Source organism: Sinohyriopsis cumingii, unplaced genomic scaffold (genome assembly GCF_028554795.1).
Source record: "Sinohyriopsis cumingii isolate HCF-2022 unplaced genomic scaffold, ASM2855479v2 utg002739l, whole genome shotgun sequence".
In the NCBI taxonomy this organism is placed as follows: domain Eukaryota; kingdom Metazoa; phylum Mollusca; class Bivalvia; order Unionida; family Unionidae; genus Sinohyriopsis; species Sinohyriopsis cumingii.
This window is the reverse complement of record NW_028316287.1, coordinates 209,539-225,278: the sequence shown is the minus strand read 5'-3', so window position 1 is coordinate 225,278 and position 15,740 is coordinate 209,539. Positions and strand designations below refer to the sequence as shown.

Here is a 15,740-nt window from a genome sequence, read left to right as displayed (position 1 = left end):
TCCTACCAACGGGAAGCTACTGGCATCTTTTTAACGTACCACATTGGCCGAGCCAGAGAATCGATCCAACGCTGACAGATAGGAGATGGCAGTGGTCACTTAAGGCGAGCAGTTTAAACCACTCTGCCCTCTCCAACCCTAGGTTAAAACGTTAATGTGATTAAGAGAAGAAACTTGGACTATTAACAAAAATCTCAGTTACCAAAGTAAGCCTGTACTTTATAAAAAAAATATCTTATAATTACTTACACGCTAGGTACAAAAGACGTCTGCTATTTTGTAGTCAAACGGTCAAGGTCAAGGACATAGTGACTGAGAAAAGGAGTATGCTTATTTGGTTTAAACGTGCTATTGCCATTCGGGCTTCAAGTTCTCACAACTTACAATAAGTCCTTCCTCTACAATCGATATGTAATTTACATGAATAGCGACAGTAAGTTGATATGAACTGATACAAATATAAGAAAAGATACATGATTCAGGCAAGATAGTTGAGAGAAAGAGAAACATTTACAACAATAATCAATTAATGATCGTGGCAGAAGCTGGATATTAGTAGATACACCAAAATTAATTCAGTCGCTAAAACTTATGAAATCATGTCTTTGTTAATTACAATTTAAATTAGCTCAAATTAATTGAGTAGAGAAGTCAAATTGTGAATACTCCGTATTTATGTAAAGTGTTTCGTGTCTTTAATATACATTAAGAACAAGTCAAACAAACTATTAATAACGTTCGCTGTAAAGTCAGATGATCCGGATAACAAATGATAGTCGCTGATACATGGAGTAGATTTAGATTCAGAACCAATTGTGCAATCTAGTATTTGCAAGTAAATATGTAATGATTTGCATTTTATATATCATCAGCACACGCTATTAATGGACTATCTCTCTAATGATTAGAATGTAAATCATTTTGTAAATCACTACATTATTTCGAATTCTAGTATGCATAATGGATAATTTCCTGTTTCTAATGAAAAAATGGATAGGCACTTGTGTCTTCTTTGTCTGTTTTACATATGAAGATAGATTACTTACTCTTACTTTTGAATGAATCTGGAAGTGCACCCTAAGAATACAAGAGTGTAAGAATGAGTTAATGCTTGTTTCGAGTCTGGCATTAATGCGATTAAAGGTATTCATATTTCTGAGGTTATGCCTGTTTGTCTCATCAATTAGTGATGGTAATAGGTCAGCAAGGTAAGATAAGAAGGAGAGATTCAGTATAAACGCTTATTGAAGAAACATAGTTATGGAAATTTATTCTATCTATCATGGTAGATCAACCAGTTTCTTTCTAACTCTTATGACACGAGAAACTTCTGGTTAGCCCTGATTCTGAATGTAGTTGCTCTCATTTGATAAAATTTTTGGTCGAGCAACCATCCCATACAACATCAGCGTATTCTAATACGGGGCGGATGAATGTAATATATATCCTTTCTAACGTGTTTCAGCTAAATTTAGATTTAATTGTTTTTTGAACGACATAAATATATTATAAATACATTTGGTCCAGTTTCCTAGACTACTTCAGTTTACTCCAAGATGTTTGTGGAACTCAACAAAAGAGATGATTTCTTTTTTTAATTTTAGTTCAGGGAAAACCGGTTCTAGATTTCATTGCTTCAGTTTGGGTTGTATTAACATCAAGCAACCACTGTCGCGATAATCGTCAACTGTTTGCAAGTCTGCATTAAAATCAAGTAACCGCCGCCTTGACAATCGTCAACTGTATGTAAATCAGTGATCTGTACATACTCTAAGCAAGTATCATTAGATGAATACCCCAGTGAGTTATCATCAGCAAAGAGTCTCGTTGCGCTCACGTGGTCATCACCTATATTGCTAATACGCACAACAAACAAAACTGGACCTAAATGAGAACCATATGGTACGCCAGCAGAAAAATATTTGATTCAGCACTATTTACAAAAACTGCTTCAAATCATTTGATAGGTAGTTATAACCAATCAATAAGATAGCTATCATTGCCACTGCACTTGAATTTATGCATTAAACCTTTACGACAAATGATTTAGATACATCGAAAAAGACCATACACATGTTATCCATGTTATCAAGAGCAATACATATATTATGGTACATGAGCTGAAATACTGTGTAGTTGTTGGGAAGAAAACCGGATTTACATTTATAACAAGATCGGTTGAGTGTAGGTGGTTATAACAATGCGTAAAATAATTCTTTCTATAACTTTCCCAACACAAATTAATAATGAAATAGGCAGATAATTTGATGGATCAGTGGTGCATCCCTTTTTATGCACCATCATTACTGTCGCTGTTTTCCATAAAGATGACAACACATTTGTAGAAAGGGATATATTGAATAGGACACAGAGTGGTGAAATAAGGATGCGATGGTTCCTTTGAGCATATGGTGACGTATTTTATCGACACTACATACTGTGTGGGCTGGTAAAATGTTGATTACATCACAAACATCTTGTTCTGTTATTAATAAATTCGATAGTTTGTTTTTCGTTTTTCAAGCGTATAAGCGGAAGACTGACACTGGTGTCATCAGCGTTCGCTATAACAGCAAATCATACATAACACATTCTGCTTTTTACGCGTGGTCGCACTCAATGCTTGTTCTGCGAATTGTGCCGTCCTACCACATTTGTCCCTCATCCGAACGGCATTATTATTTACGTCACGACAAGCTCCTAAAAGGTGTTCTCCGGTCTATACTTGATATAAGTTTATTAAATATTTGAAATTCGCTTTATTATAAGCCATGCTTTTCTGTTATTACTAGTGGTATATTTAAAATGCAGTCGAGGATTTAAGAAGCAAGCATTGTAATCACTTACATTTGCATCCACAGAGATAATTCGAGAATGAAAAACATGCATAGGTGGAGATGTAATAATAGGATCTAACAGAGTTACAGATGTATCTGTTACACTGATCGGCTCAGTTATTATATTTTGCATGTCATTAAGCATTAGCACCTCTCTGAGACCCCTTGATTAAGCTCTCGGTAGGTCCGCATTTAAATCACCAATAATTATAATATTATTACATACACTGAAGTCCAGTTTGTTCTGGATAATAACTTGAGTTGTTTAAGGCATCTTACCCAAAATGTGTGATGGACTTGTACCTGAGGTATGGAAGAGATATATTGGTTTTGAGGGCCACAGATCAAATAGTAAAGTCTTTTTGACTTATTTTGCAGAATAGCTTCCTGTTCTAGCGTGTGTTCCTTGACGAAACTTTGTGGATAGGTTCCTGTTTTAGCGTGCGTTCTTTGATGAAACTGTGGATAGCTTCCCATTCTAGCGTGCGTTCCTTGATGAAACTTTGTGGATAGGTTCCCATTCTAGCGTGCGTTCCTTGATTAAACTTTGTGGATAGGTTCCTATTTTAGCGTGCGTTCCTTGATGAAACTTTGTGGATAGGTTTCCATTCTAGCGTGCGTTCCTTGATGAAACTTTGTGGATAGGTTTCCATTTTAGCGTGCGTTCCTTGATGAAACTTTGTGGATAGCTTCCTATTCTAGCGAGCGTTCCTTGATGAAACTGGTCATAGCTTCCTATTCTAGTGTGCGTTCCTTGATTAAACTTTGTGGATAGGTTCCCATTCTAGTGTGCGTTCCTTGATGAAACTTTGTGGATAGCTTCCTATTCTAGCGTGCGTTCCTTGATGAAACTGGTCATAGCTTCCTATTCTAGTGTGCCTTCCTTGATTAAACTTTGTGGATAGGTTCCCATTCTAGTGTGCGTTCCTTGATGAAACTGGTGATAGCTTCCTATTCTAGTGTGCGTTCCTTGATGAAACTTTGTGGATAGCTTCCTATTCTAGCGTGCGTTCCTTGATGAAACTGGTGATAGCTTCCTATTCTAGTGTGCTTTCCTTGATGAAACTTCTGTGGATAGGTTCCTATTCTATCGTGCATTCCTTGATAAAACTGGTGATAGCTTCCTATTCTAGCGTGCGTTCCTTGATAAATCTTATTGGATAGCTTCCTATTCTAGTGTGCGTTCCTTGATGAAACTTTGTGGATAGCTTTCACTTTGGGTAGTAAAGAAATTTTTAAATTATATGGAATCAAAACGTCAAAGGTAACGGTCATGATATGTTTTTATACAGATAATGGTTTCTGCACAGTAAATTTAGCTTGAGACCAACAGCATTAATCACAGATCCAGGTAATTGAGACCTGATAGTCAATAATAGCTGGAGTCAACCATGCTCTAGCAGTACCTGAACAGATGATTATTCAACTTATAGTGAACATATGATGTGCCATTTACTCTGCAACTCCTTCTAATATTGTTTTTGGATCCATATCATTGAATATTATAACATCCCTCAGGTTTTGTAATATACGTTAGTGAAGTCAGTTATCCCTTTTAAAAACTATTAACTGTTTGACCCTTTTTAAAAGAATGTGCTACTGACATTTGTAACAGTATGAGTTTTGCACATGTCATTAAAAAAACATAACGGTGTGAACTTTGCCGGTGTTATTGTGAAACATAGCAATATTAGATTGATGTAAGTGATTTGGAACGGAATTAAAACCATTACATTTTGAAGACGCCCGTTTGTTAATAATCTTGTACCGACTTGATTAGTTCTTATTGAGGTTCCCTTTGATAGTTGTATCAGGCGAAACTGATGAACGGGTAATGCTCTGGTTTTGTTTATTGAAAATGCCAAAGGTTTAAATATTGCAGAAACAGCGATGTACCTGTTGAGATACTTGTCAACCGTTGAAACGTTCCAGAGATCGTTATTAAGGGAAGCCTAATAAAAGTACAATTTTCAGATTCTGGAGGGGAGTGTGCTAATAAATGTCTTACACCGCAAAACTGGTCAAAGCTTTCTATTGAGGCAAAAAAAGCTCTTGGCCTGGTGGGTAGTAACACGTCGTCAAACTTGTCCAAGGGACAAGTAGTCGGAAGTCGGTTTTATAGGGCCGATACCACTAAGGATGAAAAGAGAAGTAAATCTAAAGCAAAGAACATATATCCCACGTCGGTACGTATGATATTAAAGAATCCACGCCTAAACGAAGAGGGAAGCCCAGAGGGAACAGAGCTTTGCTGAATAAATCGACTAGAACAGACAAGCAGCTTTGAATCTGGGAAGGGGCGTAAAACCAGATCAGGTTATACAGACGTGCCGTACATTTGAAGTTCCAAACGCTCATGGTAAAAGTTGTCATATATATGTAAACGGAACTGCTACTTGCATTTTTAGAACCTTGTGTTAATCTAATTTTTCTAGAAGTGTATCCTATCAATAAACTCGAGTTCTATATCTCTGTCCAGATCTTTATTTTTTCCATCCATTGATATCATGTTTTTAATATTCGCACGATCAGGCCTATAATACCGTGGTCGATCATCCTCTTGACATTGATAGCCACCATTTAACGGTAATCAAAGAAACACAGAAAACTAATATTACTCTTGTTCTTGTACCCGTCTAAATAAACGTCGACCCATTTCTGGATTGAGTGAAATTATTCTCGCATTCTTGTCTTTAGAATTTTTTTTAACAATCTACCACAAATACTTTGTTGTTTTATCTGAGGAGCTAGTATGAATCTTCATTGTTTACCTATGTCAAAAAATCCTTAACATTCTCGTCGTAAATAGTTTTCCTTAAACAGACCGCATCTGTTTAGGTCTCCGCCATTGAAAATCGTCATTTAAGCCATATCCTATTTTGTTTTCACTTTCCCTGCCCGAGCGTCTTTTGAAAAAGAAAACATCTGTAACAGTTAAATGTATTTTCAACATTTCCTGTCTTTGTTAGATGCCTGCGTTCAACAATTCTTAATTGACACTGACAACACATGCTCCTTACATTAACATATTGTAGGGAAATATATTCTTGCCTACTTGTGCACTGCATAGGAGGACAGTTGATCTAACCATGTTTTCAATTCAATGTATCTTTTATTCATTTTGTGTCATTTCCTCGCACTTTATTGTTTTAAACACGATGCTGCTTGCCTGAGTGTTATCGTCATTGAAAGTAATCTTTACTGATTTCGTCTGAGATATTAGTTTTTACCCCACTCTTATCCCATGCAAACAAATAGGAAAATATACTTTAAATTCAATAAAAAGCAGTTTTGTGACATTATTCAAGATATGTAAAACATTTATTTTATGCTAGGCTGTGAATTACTGGATTTTCGGATAGAAATAATCTTGATATTTAACTCGAGTGAAAATATCATTAATTTTTCACTGACCGTCAATATACATGGATAACATTATAGCAACGAAATTCGATGTTTTTATTAGAAGCTGACATGGTCGAGACGTTAATATGGCCGTCACCCTTTAAAGAAGATTCCAGTTCAAATCCAGCAAGGCGCGACTGTGCTACTTTTATTTTAATTGGGAAGGACAGTTATGTTATGTTTATATTTTCTTGCCGAATAATCACAAGACATAGCAGAACATAATTAGTAAACGGCTGACTACGCGCGGTATTCAATAAGAAATATTGTACTTCAGTCTGTTATAGAGTACGTCTTGCTAACCAATAAGTTTGAGCATAAAGTAAAACGAAAATCCACTTGCGACAAGTAAATAACAAATATGCTTTATCTCTTGGGCGGAAAATGTATTTTTGCACACTCCATGAAATATATCCGTTATTCACTCGTTTCCGGCAAATATCCTTTATATATCATTATTTACCACTCGAGTTGTCTTCGCAGCTTTACTGGTCTTGTAAGTAATACAATTAATGAAATAATATCCTCTAATCTGAGTGATTCAGTGATTGTAAACTAGTACGTAAATGAGAATACAATAATCCGAATTGAAATAACTAGATTTTTGTAGTTACGTGAATGATAAAAGGTTCGATCATTTTAAAGTTAGGTTTTAAAACAACAAGCGCCCGCAAAGGAAACAAAACAGAATGAATTGCTTTTAAAATATCGTGATAGTTTGAGCTTTCCAACTACCTACTGCTAATGCTCTTCGAAGCGCTAACACTCAAATTACGTACTGTTCTTTGAAGCTCTAACATTTACATGATCACGAGAGGCCACAATCAAGTGCATATAGGTAAGGCTCGTGATAGATGTCTAAAGAAACGTTTTGTTTTCATGCATTACGTCCTAGCAGACACAGCTTGTAACATAAGGGACTTGAACAGTCCTTATTAAATGGCATTTTTAAGAGAAAAGTCATGTAAGATCGTCCTACTAACAAACTAGGAGAACATAATACAGTATGTAATCATCTTAGAAATAACAACATCGTTTAACAGAAACAGCTGGTCTAGACATTACGTCACTATATTATGAACAATTATATCATTATCGCTGGCATAGTAAATCATGCATGCTACAAAATGTGACACTTCCAGTTGACAGTGAAAATGCCAAAACTCCATGATAAATTACATTTTTGATATTGCCTTTATACTTAAATTACACAGGGTAGTCTAGTTATGTTTCATTGTACGTTCTAAATAGTATGGTTGTGAGAATGAGGAGAGGGAACGCTGGATGCAAACGATGCCATCATCTTTTAAACGTTTTCAAAATGATAGTTTTGCAGTGTATTTTTATCTTGATTCTGTCCACTTATATACCACCCATTAAAACTTCTCTCTGATAAAGTGGCAGATATTTAGAAAGTAAAACTTGGATTTTATAGAAAATGTTAGGCTTGTAAGTTATTATCTAGGACATAGCGATTAATCAGTTCTGAATAATTTAGAAAGTCATACAGACCTTTCACAAGCACACAGGCATTGTCAAATTGATTAGGTTGGGACATTGCAACATTGATTAGGTTCGGACTTCGTCGCACTGAATATGTACGGAATATTGCCCAACTAGTCAGGTATGGACACTGCCTCATTAGTCAGGTACGGACATTGCCAGACTAGTCAGGTCGGACATTGCCACACCATCCATTTATCATTTGGAGCATAAGACGTACTATAAAAAGGTGTTTTCAGGAGATAAATATATTTTAAGGAGAAATAATAATAATAATAATAATAATAATAATAATAATAATAATAATGTCTGTGTGTGTGATTTGGATTTTTAACGTAGCTTTAACAATGTTTCAGTCATATCGCTACGATATCTGCAGAGTGGCAGTTTATGGTGATGTCTAGCACTAGGGCATCATGCTGCAGACATGTATCATGACGTTCCACCCAGTCATATTATCCCGACACCAGGCCGACCAGTTCTAACACTAACCTCTTTATGCTGAGCGCCTAGCGAGGCAGCTGTTAGTACCATTTTTGTAAGTCTTTGGTATGACTAGACCGGAGATCGAATCCACGACCTCCCTCATCCGAGTCGGACGCAATAATAATAATAATAGCAATAAGTATAATTATATGAAAGCAATTTGACATTTCAAAAGATCGAAACGAAAGTAAATTCAGAATTCAGTACATGGTTTACATTCACTATGTTTTTCCGGGAATATGTTTGGGCAATTCTTTTTTCGATTTTAACTTTGTATTGGCAATACATTGCCACTTTTGTAATGATATGCATCACGATACTACTATATGCATAAAGTCAGTGTTTTCGTCCAAGAAAACTAAGCAATGACGAAGAATAAATGATAATCTACTGCATATCCGTAACTAAATTGTACCAGTTTTGCAATTAAAACGAATTGTAAAAGATTCCTCCTTATTTTAGGCATAAAGCAACATTATACTTCTTGGCTAAATAGACAGGGACAAAATCGTTTAACTTGAAAACATATGAACGCTTTAGTTAACCGTAACAAGAGGAATTTAAACATAGGAGTCTACGGTAAAAATGGCTACATAACATCATATTACGATACAATGTATTTACTATCATTACGGTGTCAAGAGAACTAATTAAGAGGGTAAGAAATTCGAAAGTGATAATAATTATAAAATATGGCATCAACACTTCGGCGATATACATAGGGAGTTTTCAATAAGGGGAATCGATCGAGTGCTACTTAAGAGTTTAGCATCTGTATTTATAAAAACGAACAGTGTTCTTTATAATTTTCCAAGGTTTGAAGTATGTGTTAGGCATAATAAGGGGAGTTACACCAAATTAGACAGGGGCTCCGATCCCAGCCATATCAACTCCGTCCGAGTGGGTTCGAACCTCAGGTATGTGAGAAAGCTTGCCAGAAGCATACCTTGGATCGGTGAGTCTTACCGGAGTTTCCCCAGGTTCTTTCTCTAATAGTCCGATAAATCAACCCCACAAATCTGTGTTGATACTGATGTACGATGTTATGGGTCTGATGTCAACTGTTATTAAAATGTGCAATCTTGCTGCATGCAAATCATTCCGGAACAACCCTGCGTACACTTTAGACACATACCGGTAATTGGTAACAGCAATATCAAGCGCGAAATTCAAAATGGCCACAGGACAGATGGTTGTTCTATTCCAGGTGGATTTACAAGTCACTAAACATATGATTTGCTCAGGAAATATAATCTACATGTCACCAAACGAACCCTTCAGCCGAAAGTAGCTGCACAGCCACGAGAAATACCGGTAAGTGTATAACATGTACACCGATGTGTGCAGCTAAATTTATATGCAGATAATTGCAGCTTTTAATGAATAGGTAATATCAGCACCTCACCCGAAAATCAATAACATCATGGGTGAAGGGCTGATTTATCGACCTATTTCTATTCCAGCTATACCGGCCACAATGTATAACCAATCATGCGCTGAAAAATGGCGTTAACCCTTCCCAAAGCAAGAAATACTGGCCTTAGTAATTTGAGTCGGTATGGTACATCAGTAAAATACACGCACGTAAAACGATGACATGTGGATACGAATTACCGACGATGACGCTATTAACGGTGTCTACGACTAGCGTATTATGTGAATTATTTGAGAGATAGCAAGCTTTTCATTTCATACTATTGTTGAATTAGTTGCAACAACGAGAACAACACAATAACAGAAAAATGTATTGTCATGAGTAATGTTAGAGTTTGGAAAATTAGCTATGGTGAATCAGTTTTCCTAATTTTAATTTTTGGCGTGAGTATTCTTCTTATGCTAGCAAATAAATAGCCAATGGTGTCAGTGCAATCTAACACGTGATCTATCTTGAAAAAGATTCTATATAGACATTTGATCGTAATTTAAAGATAGCTTAAGAAAACAGTTAAGCCAATTACGTTTTTCCTTAGCAAATATGCATGTATGCGTAATATTTGCTATAAATACATAAGTATGCTTTTATCAATCAGCGGAACGAAAAATACTAAATTATTTGCTCCAATGCGTTTGCATTCTGCAATTTGACGAATTCCTCGCACCACCAACCTCAATCCTGTTTAACAAGAGTTGAGTCATATACAGAAGGTCGTGAGGGGAATACATAAATGTGTAATGAATAATATTAAATAAAGAAACTGTGTTTAACACTCAGTGTGTTTGAATAAAATACCCTTTGGCTCAATTTTGCCAGCCAATCAAATGGTGACGCGTACAGGACATAATCAAAGACCATGTCGAGTAATCTAATATTTGATTCTTGCCTAGGGCGCAGTGTATCGCAAATATAACAACCCTTAGGAATAAGGCCAAAATACCTGTAAGAATCACATGTACAATACACTACGCTGCTCTTCATATATGATAGACAGCTTATACGCCTCGAGTAATAATGTTTGATTTTAAAGTCTAACCGTCATACAACATCAAGTCACCCTCAGAAAGGATTTTATCTGATTTAAATGTGGATTTGTAAATAATGTGAATTATTACAAAAAATTAAATGGGTACAAGTCCGCATTGAAAAAGCAAACAAGCACAAACTATGCCACCACTGTCAATTTTGTTTCCAGCCGACCTCGTATTACACATTACTTATATTTTTCTCTAACAGACCTACAAACAATTTTCATTGTTTAAAAAAAAAAAAAACATGTCAAACCTAAAGATAAAAATTATTGAAAAATGTAGTACACACACACACACACACACACACACACACACACACACACACACATATATATATATATATATATATATATATATATATATATATATATATATATATATATATATATATATATATATATATATATATATATATATATATATATATAATGAAAGGAAAGGTGAGCAAGACCGAACACGTTCTAACATGCCAAAGTACAGCAATGCGTGCATCCTGTTGAACAAATGATACAATTTAGGGACAGATACACTGGAGACTGACTTGGAAACAATTAAAAATATCTTATTGGCTTTGTTGACTGAGAATGACAGTTGTTATAGGCAAACTTTAATAATGAAATACAACAAAGCGTAATTAATATTTTTGTTCATATGTAGATATTCTTACACAAATCTCTTTCTGTTTATAAGATTATCCCATATGTTTCCGAAAGATTGATGATTAATTATATTTTTTTTAAAGAATTCATTTCAATATTATTGTTTACTCTTGGGCATTTAACTCCATGGATTATCTTACCGATGCTTTCTTTTTAATCAAATAACAATTGTTTTTAAATTTATGCTTGTACATATTAATTTATCGACAAAGGTTTTGTTCCTTTCTTTTAATGTATGACTTTAATTTTTGTGTGGTGATAACTCTAGTACTAATTGTTCTGGTTCTAGTGGATATCCTTCAAAATAACAATGTCTTTAAAATAACCATGCATATGTACTATAACCTCGAAATCAACTTTTGAACATCAGCCATATATTTTATTATCTTTCCGATGCATTATATTCTCCATAAGTTCTTTTATATGCTGTTTATATGTCACGCTAGAGTTTGTGGCTGGCGTTTGTGTGCACATAGGCAATGCGATAGACAATGCGTGTAGGTAATGCGTGTAGGCAATAGTGTAGGTAATGAGTGTAGGCAATAGTGTAGGTAATGCGTGTAGGCAATAGTGTAGGTAATGAGTGTAGGCAATAGTGTAGGCAATGCGTGTAGGCAATACGTGTAGGTAATGCGTGTAGGCAATACGTGTAGGTAATGCGTGTAGGCAATACGTGTAGGTAATGCGTGTAATTTTCTTCTTAGTATGCAGCACATCATACTAATTATTTTCCAAGTGTTGTTATATTCTCAGTTATCTATTATAGTTACATCTTCAAAGTGAAAATGACCGTTTTCTCCAGCATATCTATTTGAAGTCATGTATATTCCTCCACTTATTCCTGATGGCACAATTAGAAACAATGTTACAATCTGTTAATAATCATGAGTCTGTGTATCCTATCATGTGCGTAATTAATTAATTATTATTCTGGATCAGTAATTCTTTAATTAGCTTTAAATATAGGCCCAGGAGCATTAAAATAATGTTCAGAATTTAATTTGTGCTTGCTTGAAAGCATATCTAGGTTTTTCAAAGCTATTAAGTACCATTACTGTTTATTTCTTAACGTAGACATTGTGAAGATCGCCCAGAGTTTTTAAAATCAGATATATCACATAAATTTTAACGGGGTTGTAATCATCTTTGCTGGTTCTTGATCCTGCAGTATTTTAATACATATTTTTTAAATTTTAGTTTGCTTAGACTCTTTAAATTTTTCACGCGAATCAATATATTCTTATTCACCGGTTTTACAAAATGCTCAATAATGTTCTTGGACTTAAATATGAATTTAGATTTATAGTGTATTCAGACATGGACAATTTGAATTATGTTACTGTGATACATTACAAAACTATTAATACATGTAACAATCCAGGCCATTGACACATTTGCTCGTTCGCGATTACAGGCACATCAACGCATTCAATATTGGAATTTATTTGGAATACCAATGGAATTCAATTGGAACTTCATACATTTCGACATGTGATAGAACTTTTAGAACTATTTGGGATTTAATTCACAATACTGTAAGTTCTTTTTCACTTTCTATTTTAGTGAAATAAATTACTTGTTGACATTTACACTATGTACTGGTTTTCGCTCTTTTCTGTTGTTTAGATTAAAGACCAAAGTAGTGGTAATTTACCCCACCAGCTATAATCAGCGTTATTGTCCTCTCTTTAGTTCCCAAACTCTAAATGATCTGATGTGTTTTCTAACATGTTCTCTCTCTCTCTCTCTCTCTCTCTCTCTCTCTCCGTTATTCTCACTTTTCTGCTTTCAAAATATATTTCACATACACTAACTGATATCTTAAACTTGTCTACATTATCAATATCTTTAATCAAGGTTGGTTGTATTAAATCAGTTCAAGTATTTTTCTAAGTTATTTTTTTATCTGTATGTATATTCTGTTGGTTTATTTGCAACAAATTCCATATAAAACAAAACAAAACATTTTACTCTCTAATGGTAAGAACAATTATTTCTCAACCACTTGTTTCCAAGAATTTTGTTCAGAAATTATTTTTCTTAACGAATTCTGTACCAAGCTTTACCAGTACTTAGTAAAGTTTTCAAAAGTAATAATTTATGTGGTACCCAGCTGTTAAATTAATCATCAAATCTTTTTAACTTAAATAAATAATTGTTTTATAACCCTTTTTTTTTTTGCTTGTTAATTTGTTTTCCTTCATAATTCATATTTAGTATTGAGGGAACCTATCCTTAGAAAATGTTCCCTTAATTACTTCGACTAAATCCTCTAGTGTCACACAGCGGGGTCAGCTATGATCACATTCAAAATATTTTATAAACCTCATATTTAAAAAGTAGTAGATATCCCTTAAAATTGTTATGTATCTCAAAATTGTAATACTGTAGTCAACTTAAATATTACGTTTTCAAAACGTATCATTTCTTAAATATGTAAATAAACGAATCTGTACTTTTGATCTGTTTTACTTTGAAATGTTTCAACTGGTGATTATCTATAGATGAATGATGAACACTATTATATTCATTATTTAGGTTTTGTAAAATAGTTACAAATTTTTTTGTTTTGTTCTGTTAAATTTCTCAACTGCCAAAATTTTATGAAAATGTAGGAAGGTATTCAACATCTTTCTTTTAAAGAAAGTTTTTCTCACATATTTTTTTGGAAATGTTCACCCTTCATGAAATTGCAATTGTTTATATATATATATATATATATATATATATATATATATATATATATATATATATATATATATATATATATGCAACATCAGTGTCCCTGGTGAGGTACACAGTGAACTTGGTTTTGGACAAGATCAAGTCCAAATAACCTATAATCATGTAACAATATACATATTGTAAACAAATAATACAGAGTGAACATTTCGCCAGGAGTGTGGATTAAATATTAGGATCATTATGAATAAAGGTAAACATGTTTATTTGTGTCTGGTCTAGGATATTGGAAATGCCCCACAAAGAACCTGTTGTACCTATGTTTCCTATGTTCTTAATTATAATTTTAGTACCAGATTTAAAACAAATCTATTTACAACTTAAAATTGTCTAGAAATGAATCTTTTATCTACATTCTGGATCCATTTTTACCTGGGTGGAATTATTCTTTCAAGTTATTTTTCTTCTGGAACTGAAAGTGCTCAATAATATTCATGGACAGAAACATTAATTTGGAATTATAGTGTATTCAAACAAGGACATTTGGATTATATTATCGTGATTAATTGGAAGACTATAAGCACATCATCACACTTCAGACCACTGTTACATTAGTTCATTCAAGACTACAAGTACATCAACACCTTCATTGCTGGATATTATTTCCAATACCACAGTAATTTAACTGGAACTTTATTCATTAGGACTTATGATAGAATTTTCTGGATTACTTGTGATTTTATTCGTAATACTGTAAGTTCTTTTTAAATTTTCACTTTGTATTCTCTGGAAATACATTATTTGTTGAATTTTACAAAACTTGTTGTTTTTCGCTCTTCTTTAATATAAAACCATATAGTCTTAATATAACGAATCTGGTTTTCTCTCTTTAATCTCACACCTTTTCATAAACGGTAAAATAAATGTATATCTATTATTTCATTTCTATATACTTTCATGTCATTATTATCTGTTTGTCAATGATCATCATTGTGTGACGAATGTTGATAATGGAAATATATTCGACTGAGCTTTTTGAACCATGGTCAAGAACCTTTAAGTAACGATCGATCTCGTAAAAATCCATTTATTTAATACACACAGTGTGAGCAAGAGAACAAATCTCAAGTTCTTGTATTGAAATTGAAACAGATAAACTTATTACAATATTCTTTGACTTGGTTTAAAAAGCAACTGTCATAATATCAGATGTTATTCTTGAATTGTACACAGCCTTAAATGGTATGTAAGTACCGTCTAGTAGCATCATTTTCCGAAATTCGAAAAACAGTTAAAATTTTTCGAAAAAAAGAAATATATATGTTTTTAAAAGAAGAAAAAAAAACAGAACAGCTGTGATCAAATCTAGCGACCCAACTGAAGCTGATGCTACCATCGAAGGTGTAGAGGGGTGCATTGCTGATGTGAAATCATGGATGACATGTAACAAGCTGCAGATGAATGATGATAAAACTGAGGCCATTCTGATCACAACACAAAGACTTTCTCATTCACATCCTTTACCTCAAACAATAAATATCAGCAACACCAACATTAAATTCACAGGGTCAGTACGGAACCTAGGTTTTACTCTGGACAGTATTCTCACATTGCACCAACATGTCATGAACATATGCAAGGCTGCATATCTTGAGATGAGGCGCATCAACTCCATTTGCAAATAACTTTCAGTTGATGCCAC

General features: G+C 34.0%; 1 pseudogene; it reads right to left on the bottom strand.

Moving 5' to 3' along the window:
- Positions 1–822: 822 nt before the first annotated feature.
- On the bottom strand, positions 823–7,076 carry LOC149770066 (uncharacterized; annotated as a pseudogene).
- Positions 7,077–15,740: the final 8,664 nt, after the last annotated feature.